At 35.9% G+C, this 23,351-nt stretch overlaps 1 protein-coding gene across 13 annotated transcripts in view; it reads right to left on the bottom strand.

Moving 5' to 3' along the window:
* Window positions 1-23,351, bottom strand: part of MGAT4C (MGAT4 family member C) — a 731,126-nt gene that overhangs the window by 627,817 nt on the left and 79,958 nt on the right. For 3 of the 13 annotated variants that reach the window (XM_085024832.1, XM_085024824.1, XM_085024827.1), the window contains exons 2-4: window positions 20,758-20,869; window positions 3,304-3,349; window positions 1,632-1,664 (exon numbers count right to left, since the gene is read on the bottom strand). The gene's annotated coding sequence lies outside the window, so the exon portion shown is untranslated. 13 annotated transcript variants of the gene reach the window in all.

The following is a 23,351-nucleotide window of genomic DNA, read 5'->3' as shown; positions in this document are numbered from 1 at the left end:
AATGATTTTGAATTAAATTAGATCAGAAAAAGACCTCAAGAAATTCGACAGACACAGAGACTAAAATCACCAACACTTCCTTCTTATCCTGTGTACCCCCATACAACTGCCAAACTTGTATTTGAAATAGATTAGATAACTATGACTTTCTAAAAAGATGAAGAATTCTGACCATCTCAGACGAGCTCCTTTCCAAGGTTAAAAGAGATTCTGAATTGCATCAAATGTACATAATACATAAAATGTTTGCATTTTTCTGCATATGTAGGAATTAACCCTTTTTTATGTCTATGAAGAAGTATGAGAAAATATCTGAATAGTTGAGGAAACATATAACACACTGCAAAACGTGCACTGAAGAATGTCAGTCTCTAAAGATTATGGATCCCTCTCTAATCAACACAAAATAATATACTGATTTAGTTGTTCATCTCAAAATTTCAAATAATCACAATAGAGACATCATTTATCACTTGACAATAGAGAGTTTTTTGAGTGAGATCATTTCATGATATAACTATACCTTCCTTTTAAAATTTTAAACCAAGTGTATCAAATTAGATCATGAAGAAGTAATGCATAAACATATTATCTTTTTTTTCTACAGCAAAACTTCCATTAACTTAAGACAAAACTAAAATAGGATGTCAAATTTCAAGCAGAAGACTTGACAAAAATCCAAAAACATAAATTACCCATCTGAATAACATTTCTGCGTAAATTTATGGTTGACAACATGAGTCTAACGAATACACTGTATATGCCTGAATTACTTCTGGATATCTGGCATGAAGAAATGTGTCTGTCTACATTAAACAAAATATTGATTTCTTTTACTAGACAAAGGGAACTATAGAATTTAAAACTTTCCTCTCTTTTTTTGCTATAGATTCTAGCAACACAACCTTGTTTAGAGCTTAGCTGTAATAAACCATTAATCTGGGTATTTGCACATATAAATATACGTATATATATAAGAAGAAAATTGAGAATGCCTATAATTCTATCTCCCAGAGTTAGTCACTGTTAGTATGTGGATCTCCACACTCGTGAGCACGTGCACACATACACACACTTCAGATAGTTTTGTTGTTTTTACAGTTTGTGCTTGAGATGTATAGGATATGTTATCACATATTAATCTATAAATGAAATAAAATGTAATAGATACATAAAAGGGAGACAAATATCACCTTGAATTGGTGGTTTTAGCTTAATTAGTGATGATTTGAAATTCATTTGAAAATGTAAAAGTAGAGTTAAAAAGTGTAAATTTCAAAATGTTATAGCAAAAATACTCCTGAGTCAAACCATTTGAATAATCATGAGAGACTACAGCTGTCTTAAAAGTACATTTTCCATTAGGCCTGCCTCTAAAACTGTAACGTGAGTTACAAGTTAACCCACTCTGAGTTAAAATTATTAAAAATGCTCCATTGCAAAACATCTCCAAATTCACCATTTTCATTTCACTTTTTCTTGAATAACTGAGTCCCATTTTTTATCTTCCATAGGATTAAATCCAAGTTGTTACACGTTAGTAGACTAAGTGCCTAAAATAAATAAAATCTCAACATGTAAAACTTAACTCACAGTTTCAGAATGGTATATATAGCATTTATAGTACTTACCCATCCAAGAAAGATGTAACAACAGCTGAGAAACTGTCAAAGAGAAAAATTTCAGAAGGATTAATAAATCATATTGCTGTAACATGATGATGAAAATTGTAAACAGTTATGTAAGAATTAGGTTGCTCGCACTCAGATGGCTTGGATTCTTTTACCCTTGGTAGCAGAGTTGTGTACATTTGCCTTCTGCTATGCACTGGTAAGCAGCTGGCAAGCTTGGTATATATAAACATTACTTAAAGATACTATGATTGGCTTGGATCCAGAAAATGTCTTCTGATATTACCATTAGCTATCAGAGATCATAAACACTGCTGGAAATGGTTGAAGAGGCAAAGGAAAGCAGAAGTCAAAAAAGAGACAATGATAGTAAGAAAAATTGAGAGGACAATTAGAAGTGGCCTGTGTATACTTAATGACATTAAAAGTTTTACGATAAATAAATGAAACCCAAATGTGCATGTAGATTCTAAGAGCGATTTAGTACATTGCAATGTAAGGGAAAGAAAGAGCTAAAACACGAGCTTACTGACTATGATTTTTTAGTGTTCTGTTGTTTTAATGTTTCTTATAAATACAAACTCATCTTCCTAATGTATTTTCCCTGTTATATAAGAAAGGAGGTATATTGGTATCCTACTGTCATTACCTGTGACCCTATATAAAAAATGATGTAAACAACAGGAAAAAAAAGTAAAGAAAATAAAGAACCAAAATATAATTGAAAAAAATCTTACTCAACTGCCAATCCCAGGCAGTCAACCAGAGAAGATTTTGAGAACGGCAAGCAGTAACTTCGCTGAGGTGCTACATTTGATTTGGTGATTTAAAAATGCTTGCATATTTAAGGCAGTTTATTAATGAATAAATTTCATCAAAATAAAATTAACCATATTTGCAATCATATTTTCAAAGAGAAAGTATATAAAGAATGAGACACTCTTATCAGTACCATCAAATGAGGGAGTTTTTTAAGTCCACTAATATGATCCTATCTGGCACTGTCTAAACTGATAATTCTTACTCATTAACACATACTGCAAATATAGTTAAGAAGAAAATTAAGACTGCCTATAATTCTATTCCCTGGAGATTGTCACTATTAATATTTGGATTTACATGCTTCTGATCTTTTCCCCATGTTTTATTATAAGAAAATAAAACAAAACCTCATTTGCCAAAAAAAAACACAGATATAAGAAATTAATGTTCACTGTGGTCCCAATCAAGAAATAAATATTAGAAATTTTTCTGCATTTTCTGTCAAATCTTTTTCCAGGAACATACAAACATATTTTAACATTATCATCTCATGTTCAAATATTTATACATATGGATATAAGTATAAAAACACACTATTTTCTAACTCACTTTTTGTCTTAATATTGTATCTTAGATATCTTTCAACATCAATTAAAATATCCAATTATTCAAAGATTATATATTATTAATAAGAGTAACAAATCATATAGATTTTTTTAATAGAATAATTCTGCGCTTAACAAGAATTGTTGAATATTAAGTTAGTTTTTATAGTTAAGACAAGACTAAATTGATTTTGCAGGAAAACAAGGGAAAAGACTTTATGAAGAATCTGTCAGGTGTAATTTGCAATCATAGATACTATCATTAAGAAAATAAAATTGTGTAAGTAAGGAAGCAAAGGACTTACTCAGCAGAAGGCAGGTCTAACAGGTTTGATTCTGAATAGAATACAGCTGAAAAGTGAATATTAGGAGGTTAATTCTAAAGTAGATTTTCCTAAATTGAAGCTGAAAACTGCAAGAAATCATTTGCCAAAGTTGAGAGTCAGAACATTTGAAACACAGGAGTCATTCCAACATTGCTGAATTTTCATTTCAACTATTTTTGCCATTTTTGAGACAATCAAAATCTGCATTAAAAGTGTCCTGTGTTAGCAGAGCTCAAAAGGAGGACATGCGTTCGAAAAGGAAGAGCTTAATCCCATAATAAAAGCCCTGAAAGGAGGCTGTATATCACTTCCATCTATTTAACATACATGAAATCATCATCCAAAATATCAGATTATCTGTGTCATTTTTTCCTCAGGTTTTGCCTTTTTCTTTAGAATTTAAAATATTCACTCTATACACCCTTCAATAGCCGTTGTGCTACTGTTCTTTCTTTTTTTTTTTTCTCACATTATCTTCCATCATGTTCAATCACAAGTTACTAGACATAGTTCCCTGTGCTATGCAGCAGTACCTCATTGCTTATCCACTCCAAATGCAATAGTTTGCAGCTATTAATAGCTGTGCTACTGTTCGTAATAGCACCTTTAGAAATGACAAGCGTTTGCTCTTCAACCAAAATTTGTAAAAATAAATGACCTCTCCTTTTTTTTTAAGATTAATCATGGTATGGTTTCTTTGTAAAATCTTAGGTGAATGAAAAATAAATCAATGTGCTTCAAATATCCTTTTAACCAAGCATTGCAAATTGATGTTACAGTTTGGATTTTTCATCTTGACAGCTTATTGTAGGAGCCGAGGTGCCCCAGATTTTCTTTCTTTGAAAAAGAACAGGTTAAGTTTGGTCAAACACTGAGAATGAAACAAAGGACTTGTTTACTGCTGTAAAAGAATCAGCTTGTGGATCAGATCCCGTACGAGGTTTACTCCAACAGCAACCGGATAGGCTGAGAATTTCAACCACAAAAATAAGTGCTAATTGTGTTCTTTTCAAAGGGCCAGGATAAAGGGAATTTATTCAAAGAAATAATTGCACCTTGGCTTGTTCTCAGTGCAGAACACAAACACCCAAGAAGAAATTCATATGTAGTCTTTTCAGGGCACAGATAAAAAACATATTTTTCAATGTTATTTGACTAACAATGAGTGCTTCTGCCAATAAAGATCTCAATACTATAATCTATACTTGTTTTGTAAATATAGTAGTGAAGGAATCAATCTAAGCATAGCCTGAAACAGTCTAAGGAACAGTATCGCCATGCAAATATGTGACATGCTGTCATAACAAAGGTGGGATGGGCATTCATATTCTCCTATAAATGTCTATGAAGAATCAGAGAAAAGGCTAGGACCTCTTGCTGTTGCAGAACACACACATTCCAGTAAAGGCAAACTTAGGTAAAGCATTGAATTAGTTCTGCATGTGCCATGGTCAGAAAACATCTTAGGGGCAGGGTTGCGGTAAAATATCAAAGTAAACACAGGGAGTGCCCTTTGTGGCTCAGTGGAAACAAATCTGACTAGGAACCATGAGGTTGCAGATTCTATCCCTGGCCTTGCTCAGCAGGTTAAGGATCTGGCGTTGCCGTGAGCTGTGGTGTAGGTCTCACATGTGGCTTGGATCTGGTGTTGCTGCGGCTGTGGTGTAGGCCAGCAGCTACAGCTCCAACTTGATCCCTAGCCTGGGAACTTCCATGTGCCGCGGGTACAGCCCTAAAAAGACACACACACACACACACACAAGTAATACAGGAAAAGTGACACAGATGATAAGTTAGGGATTATGATTATGATCTTTTTTTAATACCTTTGTTATATCAGATAATACTTACTAAATAATTGTTAAATAACAGATGCTATTATTATAGAACTTCTCTTCCAGGTCAGTTTACCTCATTTGGTCCTTCATGGCAATCCTACAAAGTAATTTTTATTCTTTTTACTTTAGATATGAGAAAACTGAGGCATAAAGAGACAGTAATTTGCTTTTGGTCTACTAGCTAGTGAGTGTCAGAGTGAGAGAAAATTGAAATTATCTGACTCCAGCGGCTGTGCTTTTGATTCCTGGTTAGATGGTCATGAAAACCCATTTGCATAGAACTTCTGGAGTTCTTAAAGAATTTTCTTGCCCATGGAATCATTTTCCCCTTGTAACCATTATATTCAATCTTGGGATGGTCTCTCTTCTATATAACAGACAGAAACACCAAAAACATGTCTGTTTTTAAGCAGTCATTTGAGGAGTGATTAGGTTCTGAATTTACAAGACCAGTTAAGGTTGCTGTTGCAGCTACATCGGTCAGTCAGGCTTCTGCGTACTTCCCTACAGGTGCCAGCCCACCTTCAAGAACACACCCAGGTAGACTTCCTATATGCAAATATGCATCAAGAGTCTGTTTCCAGAAACTCTGACCTAAACTAATAGTTTCAACATCAAACCATTCTCTTGAGTACTTTGTTAGGTCTTCTTGGTCTTTTTAATACTTTTCTTGATTTCTTTTTCTCAGTACTCTCTTTATGCAACCATAAGTGTATTTATTTTAAGAAGTTCCCATTGCGGCTCAGCTGGTAGCTGGTAATGAACCTGACTAGTATCCACGAGGGTACAGGTTTGATGCATGATCTTACTCAGTGGGTTAAGGATCTGGCATTGCCATGAGCTGTGGTGTAGGTCGCAAAAGTATATTTATTTTAGATACTCAGTTTTAATATTCTGTCTCAAATTCTGGAGACTCTAGCTTGTGGTGCCTTGTCTCGTAGGGTATTTTGTGAGTTTTTTATTACAATCTTGTATTTCTTAAAGTTTTATTTGTGGCAATTATCCTTGGCTTACATAGGTTCTTCTAAAGAAAACTGCACAACTGTTTCTACCAGGTAACTAGGGGGTTATACCAATCTAGGACTATGTTAAACTGTAGTAATGCACCACAGTTTTTCATGTCACATTAGCAGGGTTAATTCAGGCTATGATCTAACATTAGGGTTGTTTTACTTAGAAAGATTATTTTTCCCAGTCACTGAGCACTAAAATTTAAGATAGAAATAACTTCTTGTACTACTTTCTGGAAATGTACATTTATATCTATTTTACACTTACATAGAGGGATTTGCCAATTTGGTGGACCCCGCTTTATGATGGGCTAATATTCTTTTAGCCTACCTAATTTAAGCAACTACAGGATTTTTCTCTCTGGTCTCTATGTTCTGTAAATGTGAAAACTCAAAGTCAAGTTAACTCAAAATAGAAATTACTCTCAAAGTGGAAGCTAGCATTCTACTTACCACTTTTTATCTTTTCATTTAGTTTTGCTTAGAGTATTCCCTTACTTTCTACTCAGCTCATCGATTCATTTAAATATGTTAATCTATTCAGCATTTATAATATTTTCCCCAAGCCAAAAAGACACATTACCCATTGTACCATATTACAGCAATGTAAGTCTCTCCCTCTAATCTTCATCAAGTATCTTGACCTTTTTTTTTCCCAGCCCAGCCAGCTGGGATGAAGTAAAAATAGAGAACGAAAGCAGAGATGTTAGATCCTTGGGTTTTATTTTAATGAAAGCTAACTTACAGATATAATAGTCAAAGAGTTGGGAGAACAGAAACATTAAATCACACTTCCACCTTATTAGAATAAAAGGAATAATTGCTCCCTTTGGAGCAGAGAAAGATTGAACAATGTGTTGGAGATAAGCAGTTAGACCCTGGTTTGGGCCTTAGGGGAAGTTTTATGACAAGCTTTTCTGCTCTTAAATCAGTAAAAAGTAAAAGGGATATTTATAGAAAGGACTGGACAGTTTGAAGGTCCAAGAATAAAGGAAACGTTTACTCTTAATCCTTTCTGGAATGATGCGAAAACAAACAAACAAACAAAAACTCTTTTAGGATTTCCTAGTAGCCCGGTGAAAAGAGGAGTAAGAAAGAGGAGGTATCTCGTTGCTGCTAGAGATGCAGGGGAGACGAGGCACCCATCGCAGCCCCTGTGGTCCCCGGGCAGCGAGAGAAAACAGGATCTCCTTTGCCTCTGACATAAAGACACTTGGCTGAGAGAGAGAAAACAGGCAGATGTTGAAGGGATCTGTGGTCATGATGAGAGTAAATTATAACAAAGAGCAGTGTAAGATGTATGTCAAGAAACCAAGTGGGGATACAGAAACCTCAACAGATGCCAGTGTGGTGGGAATAGGGGACGTGATTGTACATTGCAACAGATGTCAGTCTAGGACAAAGGGAGGCTGAGCTCCAGATGTCTCACCATCTGATATTGTTCTACTCGAACTTTTCAGAAATTAAACCAATTCAGGAAGAAAGGAAGGAGAGGGTAGGGCAATTCTGATTTGACTGAATTAAAACTTGGCCCTGAGAATGCTTTGAAACAATTAAATTTACTTAGAATTGATTCAGTTAACTTTGCTTCCAAGTAGAATGGAAACTCAGAAGCTAACTTTGGTTATCATAAAAATAAAATTAAAATTAAAACAATTACATACTGTGGTCCCTTGAACTTTGGAGCCTGCGAATATGTATCCACAACACATCCTCTTGCTCTCCACAAAGAGCTCAGGAAGAAAGTAGTGGTCAACAGTGTAAAATACTGCTAAATTAGGAGGAAAACCTGTCAAATTCTGCAATAAGCTTCAATTGCTAATTGGTGACCCTGCAAGCAGAACCCTAGAATGACAGGGGTGAAAAATTAGCTGGAAGGTGAAAAACTGGAAATGGTATGTGTGAAACACACACCCCCCCCAAACACTCTTGAAAAGCTGGCCGTGAAGGTCAATAGGAAACAAATGAACAACAACAACAAAACAGGTAAAAGTAATATCTAAAGGGGTATGTGAGCTAAAAGCAAAGCCTGCTTTGCTTTATTTACGACTACAGGTATTAGATCACGTTGGATCAGATGAATCGGTGGTAGAAATCAAGTTGTTAAGGATGCAGGAGACAGCTCAAAGTGCCGTGGGAAGGGACCGGGGTTAAACTGGAACAGTGATTTCTTCATTGTAATGGAATGGGAGGCAGCAGAGCAGTTTTTCAATATGGTAGCCAAAGTATAAATACTTGCTGTACTGATGTGTTCTCTCTGATAAGAAGTGAAGACACACTATGATTAGAGGGGAAAAAAAAGAAGCAGTTAAAGGATCTTAAATAGTGTGGAGGGATGTGACTTCATTATGGAAATGTGCAGAGTAAACTTTCTAGATGTACACTGTTTTTGAATGCATTGTGGGGAGTCTACTTGAGTTTGGTGAACATGAAACTACTGTGCCTCCAATATACTGTTTGATGGTTAGCTGAAAGGGATTTGTCCACAGCTTCAGTCGTGACAGGTGTATATGAAATTACAGCAAGGGAGTAACAGTAAAGAGGATAAAGCCTATTTTAAAAAGAGTAAGAGTAAATAGGATAAAGCCCCCAGAAGACGTCTTATGCGGAGGAAGGCTGTGAAAGTCGAAAGCAACCGGTCAGTTTTGAGACAACTGCAGATCAATGAATTGGACGCCTCCTCATTAAAATTGCTTTGAATTGTGGTAGCTGTGAGGGCGGTCAGCTAATGAAGTTATCTGTGATTTGAAAGAAGCAACTATGAGGTCTGCCAATGTCCAGCCTCAGAAAGGGAAGGGGAAAAGAGCAGGCAAACTGGACAGTTCAAATCTAATGATCGAAAGAGGGAGCAGAGGAACGCCCTGGTGACTCAGCAGGTTAAGGATCCAGAGTTGCCCCTGCAGTGGCTTGGGTCACTGCTGTGGTGTGAGTTCGATCCCTGGCCCAGGAACTTCCACATGCCAGGGGTGAGGCCAAAAAAAGAGGGAGCAGAGATAATAGTCTGGAAGCAGCAAAAGGAAGCAAAGGAGAATCCTAATTACAAGAAACCTGCGCTATATAAATTTTACTTAATTTTCAGGCAAAAGGAAGTACCTTTGAACATTAAAAAATATTTCATTTTTGGAATGGGCTCCCTGGGAGACGCCAGTCACAGAAAATATTCAAATAGAGAATGGATGTATATTAGTTATATCCTGAAGAGGCTTCAACATAAAATTAGTTAATATCATTTTTGAATCTCTTGCTACTCCAAGATCTCTTCTGAATCTGAACGTTTATACATCGACCATTCATATTTTCTTTCTCTCTCAAGTTCATTCATTAGCAAAATTGCCTATATCCTCTATCTCTTCCTAGAATATTTCTGCCTAAAATGTTAAAGTTCTGACTTAGTCCCAGTTCTTTTCCAGCTGCTGTTGCTGCTTCTATACACTTGATAAGTCTGGGCCTTAAAGTAGGGTTTGTGTCCTTTTTCACTCATCACGCTACTTCAGACAATACCTCCTTCCTCCACAAAACACCCCCCTATGCTTCTATTATCTAAGATCTCCTGTGTCACCTGCATTTATTCTTTCCTGAAGTTAGCTCCTGGCTCACTTCAGTTTATCTCCAACACTAATTCTATGGCAGTGAATTCAGACCCCAAGACCTAGCTTCTCCACTCTTTTCAGTCATCGTGGTTCCCACCCTAATTTTTAAAACTCATTTCTGCAATCTCACCTATGACTTCATTGTACTAATTGCTATCATGCTCCCCAAACCTCAATTTTAAACACGTCCCACTACAATTTTCTATCTTTCCAGCATAGTCCCTCCAAGAGTAAAACTCTAACAATAGTTTGAAAGCAATGCAACCTTATCATTTTCCCTTATCTCTCACCCCTCAACCAACACCTGTACTTCTTATCAAGATGAAATTTTATTGCTTATCATTATAAAATTACTCAAATGCAGCATAAACTCCTTCTTTCCTGTCATATTTGTTTATTCTCCAGGCTAAACCACAAACATGGCTAAATTCAAATCTCCATCTGCTACATATCAGCACTTGCCCCACTGTACCAACCTGGAGGAAACCCCAAACCATCTAGATGGGCATCAATTTAAACTCGTGAGCACTAACTCATACTGTTTCTCCCTACTCCATTCATTTTTTTCTGTGCTAGAGGACTATTTTATGCCACATCCTTTTGCCTCAAACTTCTCCTCTTCTCCTAGTCTTAGCTTGTCATCATTTCTTTCTGTGTCGCTAAAGAAAATACAACAGTAAAAGGAGAAATTCCACTCAACACCTGCCCCTTCACATCCGTTTTCCTACATTTGTGCCTGAATTTTCCAACTTCTTTTCTGTTATGAGGATGGACTATACTCTAAGCAAATATGGTTTTCCACTGTGTACTCAATCCTACCCCCTTTGGCTTTGCCAAGGAAATTGCTCTAGCAATTTTCCATTTCTCATTATCAGATATTCCCCATCAACTGGATCATACCCATCAACATCCAAATAGCGTGTGCTTTTGTTGTTCATCTTATGAAATATCTTGACCCTGCTTCCCCTTCAAGCTATTATTCTAACTATAAAGTTAAAAAAATGAAGTATCTTTCTATATGAAATCTTTGAATATATTTCTTCCCACTTTTTCTCAAGCACACCATTGTTAAATTTTTATCACCACAACTCCTCCAAAACTGCTTATTTTTGTTATCACTATTGCTCTCCATGTTACTAAGTCCAAAGGTAAATTCTCTGTCCTCACCTTTCTTCCCCTCTTTTTAGGACCACACCCATGGCATATGTAAGTTCTCAGGCTAGGGATCAGATTGGAGCTGCACGTGCCTGCCTACGCCACAGCAACAGCAACACCAGCTCCAGATTTGAGCTGCGTCTGTGACCTGTACCACAGCTTACCACAACACTGGATCCTTAACCCACTGAGCAAGGCCAGGGATCGAACCCATATCCTTATGGATACTAGGTGGTTTTGTTACTGCTGAGCCACTATGGGAACTCCCGTCCTCACCTTTTTTTTGACCTATTAGAAGCATTGACAATATTGATCACTCTCCAACTTAAAATACTTTCTTCACTTGGTCTCTTTCTTAATTACAGACAAGCCTGATTTTCCTTCTATTTTGCTGGCTATTTTTCCTCAATCTAATTTTTTTTTGAAGTTATCTATTGACCACCTAAATAGTAAGTTACTCTACGATTCAGTTTTTGAATAGTAGCTCTGTATTAATTCTCCTAAATGACTCATTTGGTTTCAAAGACTTAAATCCCATGTCAATTTTGATGTCTTCCAAAATTATATCTCCAGCTCGTAATCCTTCCTAAACTTCATATGTATTTATTGAACTGCATAATCTGTACATATCAAACTTAACATATCAAAAACTGAGAATCTTACACCCTCCTCTAAATCTGCTCCTCCTGTGTCTTTACCCAAAACTCAATGACTTCTAGTTGCCTACTTAAAAAACACCGGGAGCCCCCATTTAGTCTTTTTTATTTTTCTCTGACAATACCTGTCATTAGCAAATCCTATCTGCTCTTATTTCAAAATATATCTTGGCTGTCCCTCCTAGTAAAAGACACCATCATCTCTTGCCCATATTTTGGAAAAATGTTATTTCCCTGTGTCTTTCTTTCTCCTTTCCCCATCTTGCAGTCTATTTGAAGTGGGAAGCCAGAGCGATCCCAGAAAAATTTAGGTTAGATCCACACACCGCTTAATGAAAAATCTTTGATGTCTTTTGTCCCTCTCAAGGAGAATGCTAAAATTTTCAGTTTGACCTATAAAACCATTTATGACCTAATTCCTGATTCACTCACAGACCTCATCTTCCACAACGCTTCTCTCTGGTCATCCCTTGTCCTCCTCCATAGTTTTCCAACCTGCCAAACTGCATGCCTACCCTCAGGCCACTGCCCTTACCGCCCCCTTTGCCTGGGATGTTCTTCCCCCACACATCCCCATTTCTTTCAGATCTTTAGTCTTAAAAATCCCCTTTTCAGTGAGACATGCCACCCGACCAAACTAGAAATTTAATTCCATCTCCTACACTTAATATTCTTCCCTACTCTGCCCACCCTCCTTTTTAAGCACATATCACTTTTTAATATAAGGCAGAGTTTACACTGGTTCTTGCTAATTTCTATGCCCCATAATAAATATCTTCATCAAGGTAGAGATTTTGTCTGTCTTTTTCACTAACGGATTACAGAGCCTTTACATATAGCAGATGCTCAATATATACGTGTGTGTGTATCTGTTGAATGAAAAAATGAATGAATAATGCCACTTGTTCCATTTTAAAATCTGTTTCAAATATGAAATATATTTTACATTTACAGATTACATTAATCACACTCCGACAAAAGATGTATTGTGTATTTTTGAAATTGTTACTGCTTTTAGAATTACCAAAGTGTTGAGCTTTGATTACTAACAGAACTAGCGTGAAGAATATGATACCTGCTTTTATATACCTCTATTGTAAAACAAATTAATAATACAAGGCTGAACTTATTAATTAGGACTTTGGAGTGGAATTTCCAGCCCATCACAAAATTAGCTTACCCTTAGCGTTCTCTCCTCTAAAAGTCAAAAGGTTAACCTAAAGAATTGTGGAAGCTCTTTCATCACAAAGTTCTAGGCACATCTCAAGTGTAGGGGAGAAGAGAAAATTAAGAAATTGTGCTCAATTTTGTATTAAATAAAGGTTTTTTAATCTATAAAGTACTGGGGATATGCTTTATACCTAGTAAACACAATATTTGTCAGTTATTGTCATCAGGATAGCCACTTTCATTGATTGTTATCTGTTCTCTAAGTCTCCTACAATGGCTAAAAATAATTTTTAATTCAATAATACTCTCTGTGTAAAAAATAAATAAATTTTATGTTATTATCAAGACAAAAATCTTTTGGAAAACAAACAAACCTATAAATGATAGAAACCTAAGTACAAAGCAAACATTTGCAAATTGTCATACTCTTTCAGAATATGATGGTATTCTACAGTTTATACATTTTATCCATGTTTGAAGAGTAAACCCTAAATTTAAGTAAATATTTTGTACCCAATTTTAAATTAAAAATCATATTTTCAGATTTAAACTTTCAAAACAATTATTCTTTCAATAACATTCAAATTATATATCATAGTATATATACACACATACACATTTATACACACATATATATTCTCCTAAATTGAAAGTCTATTTATAATATAATATTTCTTATACACTATTCATAGCTAAAAGACATTAGGAAATACCAATTTTTACTCCAAACCAAACATGCTACTGACTCCAAAAAATCATTTTTGAACTTGAAAAAATATTTATAAAAAATGTTCATTTTCATTTTAGTAAGCACCCTTCATTATGTCAATCCCTTTTCAAATTTTTTTCAGATATTGTTGAAAACTATGTTCTCTATAAAAGAAAACAGTTAATTTTACTTCAGGTTATTATAAGAACATGCGGATTTTTTAAAATGTTATCTTTTCCCCTTTGAAAAAAGAAATACTACTTTTGTGGTATTTCAAAAGCTGTAACATCATCTTCATCCATGATAATAGGGTTCAAACACCTTGCGTGTCCGTGGATGAATGAATAAAGACCATGTGGTATGTGTATAAAACAGGATATTATTCATCCTTTAAAAAGAAGAAAGTCCTGCCATTTCTGACAATATAGACGAACCTGGTGGACATTATGCTAAGTGAAATAAACCAGAGAAAGAAAAATACTACACGGCATCAGTTATATGTGGAATCTTAAAAAACAAAATAGAGCTCATAGAAACAAAGAGTAGAGTGCTGGCTGCCTGGTTGCTGGGGACTAAGAGTGAGGAGAGGAGGAGAGATTGATAAACTAATTTAAACTTCCAGGATAAAAATTTAAAGCCAAATTTAAGAAAGAGATTCTGAAAAAAAAAAAATGACTTTATAATCTTGAAAAAAAAATGAAAGAAAACATAGAAACTTGTATTATCCAGGAAGAAAACAGATAATGTACTTATTAGAATCATATTACATCAAAACATAGTTTTCAAAAACCCTGTATTTTAGGTTTGTAATACTTTTTGCCTAATTTTTGTTTGTGTACATAAGCGTATCTGCATAGTGTTTCTCCTAGAGTATTTTGTCTGTACAATAAAATACCAATGGGTGTTTTAACTAATATTTATACATCAGGCTTCTTAGGTTTTAGAAGGTTTTGGAAAAATCTCAGTGTCTTGATGGTCTTCCACAAAGCAGTTTTCCTTGGAAAATAAATACGGTTTGATTCTATTCTTCATTACATTAAGTCAGACAAGTGCTTTGACACATATGCTTGGAATCTGTCACTTGGATTCACACAGTTTCTTGGCCAAGATTACTGCTTTCCAAAACCATCTGATATAAATGATTTTTAAAATGGCTTCATATTTTAGCATTTGATTTTATTTTAGGTTGTTTTATATTATCATAGAAGAAATTTTTATAAAAATGTATGATCTTCTTTTGTCTTTTAAAGTTATGAAACATTCCTTTGATTAAATATACACTGCACGCAATAATTTGCTTCCTATTTGCACAACCGTCACTAAAGAAAATAAACATTGAATAGATTTTTTAAAAAATGAGTCTCCTAAGGATTAAATGTCAAGTTTACCTTCTTCTTCTAGTGTGATGTCTTAGAAATATCAAGTGAAAACTGGTAAACCAGTGTGCTTTATTTGGTGCCATTTAAAATTCCTAAAGGGTAAACAATGTTTGAACATTGTGTTATATAATTGGCAAGAGGTAAAATCAAACTTACTTTTAACTCAGAATACAAAATGACCACCCAGGAATAGTCCCTGAATCCAGGCAGAAAATATCTCTGAAGATTTCAGAAGCTTAACTCTCAGAGAACGACTTTGCTTATACACAGTGATTCATCTTGCTTTTGTTGTGCACAACTGCCCGAGGTTCTCACGTCAAATACGGGCTCTTCCAATCCTAAGATTCTACTTTCCAAAAAAATCAGACTACTAAATAGAGAGCCAATCATGAACAACAGGATTGATTTATCCTTTCATAGTTATTCAACTGTATGTTTAAAGGTAAACCAGTATGATAGCTTCCAAAAATGTTTCCTGTAGTCAATTTTAATGAAATGTTCACATCTTTGAATATTTATCTTTTCTATGGTTTACCATTTATTTATGTTAATTAATCAGTACAGTTAATCCATTCCTCTCTTTATTCATTCCATGTACTTATCCTGAATTTACTCTTATCTCTGTGTGTCCTTGGGTATCCTTCGAGGCTTAAGATTATTAAGAATTCACATATTATTTACCTCAAAATTGTATATTCCCTTGTATAAATTTTCAGAAGTCTAGAAAAGCATATTAAATGCTGATTAGCTAAGACTGAGAACACATACCTTTTTGCAAACCTTATTGGCAGATTGTATTATTTGTCCATAAATTCTTCCTTTCCCCAACTGACTGCCAAGGTTTAGCATTTACAGTGTACTTTATAAAGACAAATAAATAAATAAAAATAAATAAATTATAACAGAAACCTTAAAGTCAGGAGACCAAGAAGGGGGCGTGCTCACACCCTACAACAACAGCAGGGCCCTGCAGGAAGACTCTTTTTGTGGCAAGGACTGAGTCCATGAAAAGCCATGGACTCTGCCTTAATCCTCCCAACTTCCTTTTCCCCTTTCTAAATGAGTTCTCCTTCCCTTACCATGTACAGGACTGGCATGTGGCTTTTCATGGTTGCAGACCCTGAATTGCAATTCTCTGCAAATACCACATAAACCCATTTGCTGGAGAAATTTGAAAATCTATTTGTTTCACGTTAACAACTTCCATAAATAATTCATGTTAGGCACAGCCATGTGACATGATTTAACCAATAGAAAAGTGACAAACTGTCATTATGGACACCTTAACAAAGCAGCATTATGCATTTATGCTTCCATCTTGTTCCTTGAAAATATCATGCCATAATTATCCTCTGTTGCTTCAGCCAGAATACCAGAATGAAAACACGTGGACCAGAAGCCTGTGCTCCAGTTTAGCACAGTATATCCCACGTGAGATTAGCTGACCTGCAGTCCACTGAGGTCTAAATAATCACTGCCTTGGGGAGTTGTTTGTTATAAAACATTATTCCAGCAGAAAAATGATTAATACTCCCTAGCATGGAAAATGAACACTTATTCAGAGCCTCCTATGCCACTGTAAAAATAAGACAGAAAAATAGTAACCACTTTAGGACATTATTAATAAAAATAGCATATCTTAAATCTTCCATCTTTACTAAATAATGTGCATAGATGATGAGTTATTCTCAAAATCAAAGCTATAAATATTTGAAGATATTTTAAGAATATCTCAAGGATTGAAGGGTATACCATTTCACCATTTTACCTACAGATAATCACCTAAGGAAAAACTCAATGATACCAAATACATACATATACAAACATACATACATGTGTGTTTCATTTAGATGTCATTTTCAGCTCACTCTCTGGTTTGCATTTAGATATCATGACTACTAAAGAGTTAATACAAGTATACCTTCACTAATAAATAGAGAAATCACCATTTTTAAAGTTTTTAAATGTTTAATACTAGAAACGTGTTATATACAATGAAAATGTATTATTCTGCCTGCATTATATACTGCCTAAAATGTAACACAGTTTTCAGTGATTTAATAAGTTATGGTGTGTATGTGTTCTATATTTGAAGAGTTAATATGTCTTAGGGGAAGATAAGCTTTCCCTTGAAGAGACTTTTACACATTTGATGTAAATGGTAGTTTTTGCACAAAATAAGATATTCTAGCTTTTACCTCAGTTTTTTGGCTTTGATGGATTTATGGGTCTTTTAAGTTCCTACTTTTATAATTAGCTTTACAGAATTTTCAAAAAGGGTCACAAGCATAGAAGCACAAAGAAAATAAATAATACATTTCCTTAATTTTATGGATTGTTCAATGGCTCAGATTCTTCCAGGCTCATGAGTTCATTAGCTCTCCGAATCAAAAATCCATCTCAAGGATTTCCCACTTCCATCTCTATAGAAATACTTATCAGACACATAAAATTTGGCAGGTCTAAAAGGAACCCACCTCTGCTGTCTCCAGCTAAGAGTGGTCCTCTTTTATTTTTCTACTCTATCAAGTAGCTTAAGCAGGATCCTAACAGGAAACAATGGCACAGCCAAACGTGGTAGTCTCGGTGACTTTAATGTGGATACTTTTAAACATGAGGGCAGGTTCAAGGAAGGTCAACAAGGCGTCTTGGAGCACCCTGAGTTGAGCAAATACAGGGAGTCGTCAACATCCCTTGAAAGAGACAGGGGGATGGAGAACTTAGGAAACGGAGAGGACTGAGGTGGATCCTCTCTGTACATGAAAGTCTTGCTCAGTAGGAACTGTGGCCTTCTGTACAGGAACTCAGCAAAGGCTGACCAATGACTAGGCAGGGAGACCAGCACAACTAAGTACCTCTGCTTCACCTTCCCCCTGACATACCTTTCCCATGATAGCTTCCACTACCAGACTCCATAGGAAACCAGAAGACAAGAAAAGGCTATTAATGAAGTTATTAAAGGTTGGTCTTCTGGTGCTAGAGTTGGGTGGTGAGGGTGAAAGCTAGACCTGGAGACACTGAGGCTCCCTAACACATCCATCCAACGTTTCAAGACAGAAACAAGAGAATCTTTCTAAGTCTCACCCTCTCCTTCATCCTATCCAGATTCCAAAGACATTTGGATGTATTTAAAGCCCAAAAGTAATTCTGTCTCTCACAGCAATGGACTGAAGTAACCAATGCTGGTGAACTACCCACCACCTGTTACAGCATCTTAAAATGAGATGGAAATCAGAAATGATTTAGACATCTCATCATATATTTTTGACTATTTTGAGGTAGCTTTATTATGAAATCTAGGACTTTGTGAGCATGACAAAGCCAGTTATTATTCTGTAAGTATGGATGATAATGTATCTTGGTAGATTCTAAGTGTAAAAACTCTGTTCTGCATGTATCTTTAAGAACAAAGTAGCTAAGTCAGGCCACCACATTTAAGGTCCCCTTCACCAGAATATGTATAATTTTACAACAGTAACATGAATCCTTCAATTAAAAAAAAAAAAAGATGAAACAATCAGCCTTAACTGTATATAAGGTTTGGAGAAGGGGCTGAAGGAACTCATAGGAGAACAGTGATGCAAGCACATTCTTAGGCACTTCCTTTAGGAACTCCTGGGCAGTGAAGAGAATGTGCCTGCAGGTAATTACTGAGCTGAAGAAACAGTAAGGCTGTTCACCCAACCTTCTCTTCCCTAGAGGGTAGTTAGAGCTACACCCTATGGGGCAGAGAGGAAAGGGCGTACCACCTGTGTTACACCTGTATAAAAATAAAAATGTGTTTTAACAGGCTCTTCACCACCTACTGAAGACATTCCATCTTTTAAAATGGCATGGAAGATCCAGAATAACTACATTGTACAACGAAAGGCATATATAACATATTCATATTCAAATGGTCACATAAATGAAGCAGTTTATATCTGGAGAACGAAGAAATTTCCTTTTTCTATGGAACCAAAGTATTTTGATGAATTAAAGAGATTTTCGGTATACATGAAGTACCACCTTCAGAAGATAGTCACATTTTTCTCTGAATGTAATTGATGTTTTGCATTTCTACTTCTGATTTTGGAGTCCAAACTTCACTATATAGTAGGCGTAGGCATGGGTATTTACAGTGTGGATACGTTTCAAAGGACGTATGAAAAACAAATTTATACAGTTATCTTTGGAAATATGGAGAAACATTCCTGAGATATCTGCCTATAAGACCAAAGTTTGGATAGCATTTGTTTCTCTCCAGTACCTAACCAATGCCTGAAACAAGTATTTTTGGAATGATGGTGAATGGATGGATGGATGGAAGGATGGATGCCTGCACAAACAGGTACATTAATTAATAAATTTGGCTCCATAAAAGCATCTTTTTTTCATAAAAATACAAAAATATATTCCTTTTCTAATATTTCATTTTTAGTATACAGAAATGCAACTGATTTCTGACTGTTAACCTTATATCCTGCTACTTTGCCGAATTTGTTGATCAGTTCAAGTAGTTTTTGGGTGGGGTTCTTAAGAGTTTTCTATATATATAGTATCATGTCATCTGAACATAGTGACAGTTTTACCTCTTCTCTTCCTGTTTGGATGCCTTCTATTTCCTTTGTTTGTCTGATTGCTGTGGCTGGGACTTCCAGTACTATGATGAGTAACAGTGCTGAGAGTGGACATCCCTGTCTCGTTCCAGATTTTAGTGGGAAGGCTTTCAGCTTTTCTCCATTGAGCATTTTATTTGCTGTGGGTTTGTCATAAATGGCAGTGATTAAGTTAAGGTATGTTCCCTCTCTACCCACTTTGGTAAGAGTTTTGATCATGAATGGATGTTGGACTTTGTCAAATGCTTTCTCTGCATCTATTGAGATGATCATGTGGTTTTTGAGTTTTCTTTTGTTAATGTGGTGTATGATGTTGATTGATTTGCATATGTTGAACCTCCCTTGCGAACCTTGGATGAATCCTGCCCGGTCATTGGTGTATGATCCTTTTTATATGTTGTTGGATTCGGTTGGTTTAAATTTTGTTGAGAATTTTTGCATATGGAGAGCCATTGTCTCTAATAATGTTTCAGAATCAAGAAATGCCACGATTAACTGTCCACTGTGTGAATCAGTGGGGACTTCCTTCAGCTACAGAAACAGAAATCCAACTTTAGGAAGCTAAAGTTAACAAAGATTGAGATACCTTTTATTTGTTCATGTATTTTAAGAATGAGGTGGAACTGCAGAATTGTCTATTCCTGGGGAAGAAAGTGCCACTGTTCTGTGAATGGACTTTTCCTCTAGCCTTCTGTAGGGACGACTACTGGGGTTACTTGTAGTCCACTTCCTTCCTTCTCATTCACTTAAGGGAAGCTGACATTTACATTTGTCAGTGGGAAGAGTCAAGGCAGTAAAATCCTCTCAGTGCCGGCCAGATTTTTCTTGCTCTCCGGCTTGCCTAGTCCCAGGTAAAGCAAGCACTTAAGGTGTTAGCGTCTACCTGTGTATCTTATCACTCACTTTCCACAAGAGAACCAGAGGGACCTTCTTGAGAAAGAAATCTTAACCATGTTCACCCTTTGCTTAAAATCTTTTAATGGGCCAGAACAGTGCCTCAGAAGAGAGCCCACACCCCTCAGCATATCATAGAGGGCATTGATGATCTCTCTTCGGTGTTTCTCAGGAGACCACACTCATGACGTTAAGGTGAGGAAGGTGCCTACTGTACTGACTGCTCTGTAATGAAACTTGGCTCCACACCCATCAGCTCTCGGAACTGCTACTCCTCAGTCATTCTGACTGACAGAAATATTTCCAGAGGTTTCCAAATGTCCATGAGAAGGCTGGGAGACCTCTTCAGTTTAGACTACTTCTCATAGAAGTACTAAACTTCTGTCTACAGTGACTCATTCACAGTTCACTTGGTAAACAACAATTTCTCTTACCTCAGGTACGTTTACATGCTCCTTACTCTTCTGGAACTGTCTAATATCGCCATCGGTCCAGTTACGGGGGGGCCAACAAATATCACTTTAGATATCTCCTTCTCCGTGACTCCTATAAAATACAGATGACATATCCTTTCTAGGTTCGATCAAAACACCTTATACTTAGGAGTTCCTGTTGTGGTGAAGCAGGTTAAGGATACGGCATTGTCCCTGTGTCTGTGTGGGTTCAGTCCCCAGCCAAGGCAGTGGGTTAAAGATCCAGCATTGCTGCAACTGTGGCGTAACTCACAGCTCTGCTCAGATTCCATCCCTGGCCTGAGGAACTTCCATATGCTGTGGATGCAGCTGGAAACAAAACAAAAAAATCTTATACTTACCCTGGATATAATACTTTAAAGATATCACATGACCTAATTACTTGTCTCACCTTCTACATTCAAAGCTACTTGAAAACAAAAACAAACAACAAAAAATTGACCTATTCAGAACTGTGCCTTCTATTTCCAACCTATGATGTACTTACCAAGTACTGGCACATACAGGGTGCTTAAACATAACTGAAGAAGGTAACACTAAACTTTGAACTAGATGACCCGTTCTGAATCTGTACTCCAATGCCACTTGTGTGATCACGGACAAGCTGCTCCAATTCCACATCCTCCTCTGATGTTCCCTACCCTGCAGGATTTCAGTGAGGATTAAATGAGGTAACGTATGTAAAATCTCTTTAAATACTGATTTACGGCTATGATTATATTAAAATCAAACTATAATTTCTACATGTTAGTAGAAACACTGTTGAGCCATAAGGTTCATTTTCCCTAATGGCTTAAGAACTTTCTGAACTATGGAGCTTGTTAGGGAATTTAAATGACTGTCCAACTAGGCATATATTTAAAAACAATTAGTCAATTCAACTATTTAATCAGCCTGTACTTGTGTGGAGGTTGTTTTCATTCACTTCAAAGTAGCTACTCATAATGTTCACAGGTACCAATTTCAAAATTATTTCTCCTCAAGACTACATTTTTTCCAAGTCTTCTAACATTTTTCCTTTAAAATTGAACAAAACATGACTATACTATAAGAAACACAATACCTTGTGAATAGCTGTGTGTTAGAAAGATTTTAAGGCAATACTATTTTTTTCCTCAGAGCAAATTTTGCTACAATTTTCTCTTAATTAATATAATTGACAACAGTTATACAGATAGCTGGCATTTTAATCGTGTAGATATGCCTTTTGATGTCTAAAGTGAAATTAAAAGCTACCAGCAGTCTTCTATTTTCTGAGGCAGCTGGAAAGGAAATTATAATAGAGCTGGTAATGAATGGCTGATATGTTCAATTTGAAAGATCATAGACCTGGGTCACTTACATAGGGAAGTTATGGCACAAAACATTGTGACAAATCCAGAAGAAAAACTCCCATCCACACAAGGAATTGGGAATTCTGAAATCTTTAATAATAAACTTCATAACACATAAATTTCCCATTGTATTTAAGGTCAAGGTTTTTAATTTGATTAGCATCAATGCTTGTGTAGATTTAACAACAAACAGGACCCACACCCTTTATTACTCACTGCTATTTCATTTACCAATTTAACACTGGATTTTGGTTAAGGGGATATAAATATATACAAAATTCCTTTACTCATGCATTCTGTAGGCTATAAGGGAATGATGAACTTTTATTAATATGCTAAATAGTAATACTAAATGGATGACTACGAGGCACACTCATCTAGACACTGCCCTCGGCTCCCTTTCAGATAATACAGGCAGTTCGAAATGCTATAAACACTTCTAGTTGTAGAATTGCCTTAAATGGGGGCTTTGGCCTCCGGGGATAATATCAAAAATTTATCGCTGTGGAAATCAGAAGAATGACAAAGAGCCAAGAATTTAACATTCTATTTTCAGGTCTATATTCTTCAGTGAGAGCTGAATTACTGGGGACTCTGGTTCATGTTCCTAATGTACCAACCTCCTCAAGGGTAATTGACTTTAACATTGGGGAATCATATATATGAGTGAAGATACTAGATAAGGCTATGACTGAATGAGGGTACTGAGGAGTAGAAAGAAGAGATGGAAAGAAAAAGAAAGACAACATAGGAGTTCTGAGAACAGAATGGAAGTCAAAATGGGAAAGGAATCAACAGGGTCAGAAAAACATTTGCATTACCTCATGTAAACCAAAGAATATCAAAAGGAAGAGCAATAATCCACTGAATAGCTACAGAGACTTAAAGGGGTGCGAGATGTGAATTTCAATATGTTGCTAGGCTTAGAATACTTACTTTTAACATTTGCAAACCCATATTTTACAAAATGATCAAGAAAGAGAGGAAATTAAAAATTTTAAAGCTATCAATTAGAAAATTCAGCCAAATCAAGCTATTAGTTGTCCATATTAGTTTATTAATAATTTAAAGTTTTGAAGTGTTTTATTATAAATTTTAAGTTGAAGGAATATGTATTTCCTTCAATCCTTTTTTGCTTTTTAGGGCCACACTTCTGCATATGGAAGTTCCCAAGCTAGGGGTCAAATCCGAGCTGCGGCTGCTGGCCTGTGCTACAACCAT

This window comes from Sus scrofa, chromosome 5 (genome assembly GCF_054392235.1).
Source record: "Sus scrofa isolate SSC_HxYL_T2T_F1_AM1 chromosome 5, Sscrofa_HxYL_maternal_Yorkshire_Landrace_v2.0, whole genome shotgun sequence".
In the NCBI taxonomy this organism is placed as follows: domain Eukaryota; kingdom Metazoa; phylum Chordata; class Mammalia; order Artiodactyla; family Suidae; genus Sus; species Sus scrofa.
This window is presented reverse-complemented; position numbering and strand designations above follow the sequence as displayed.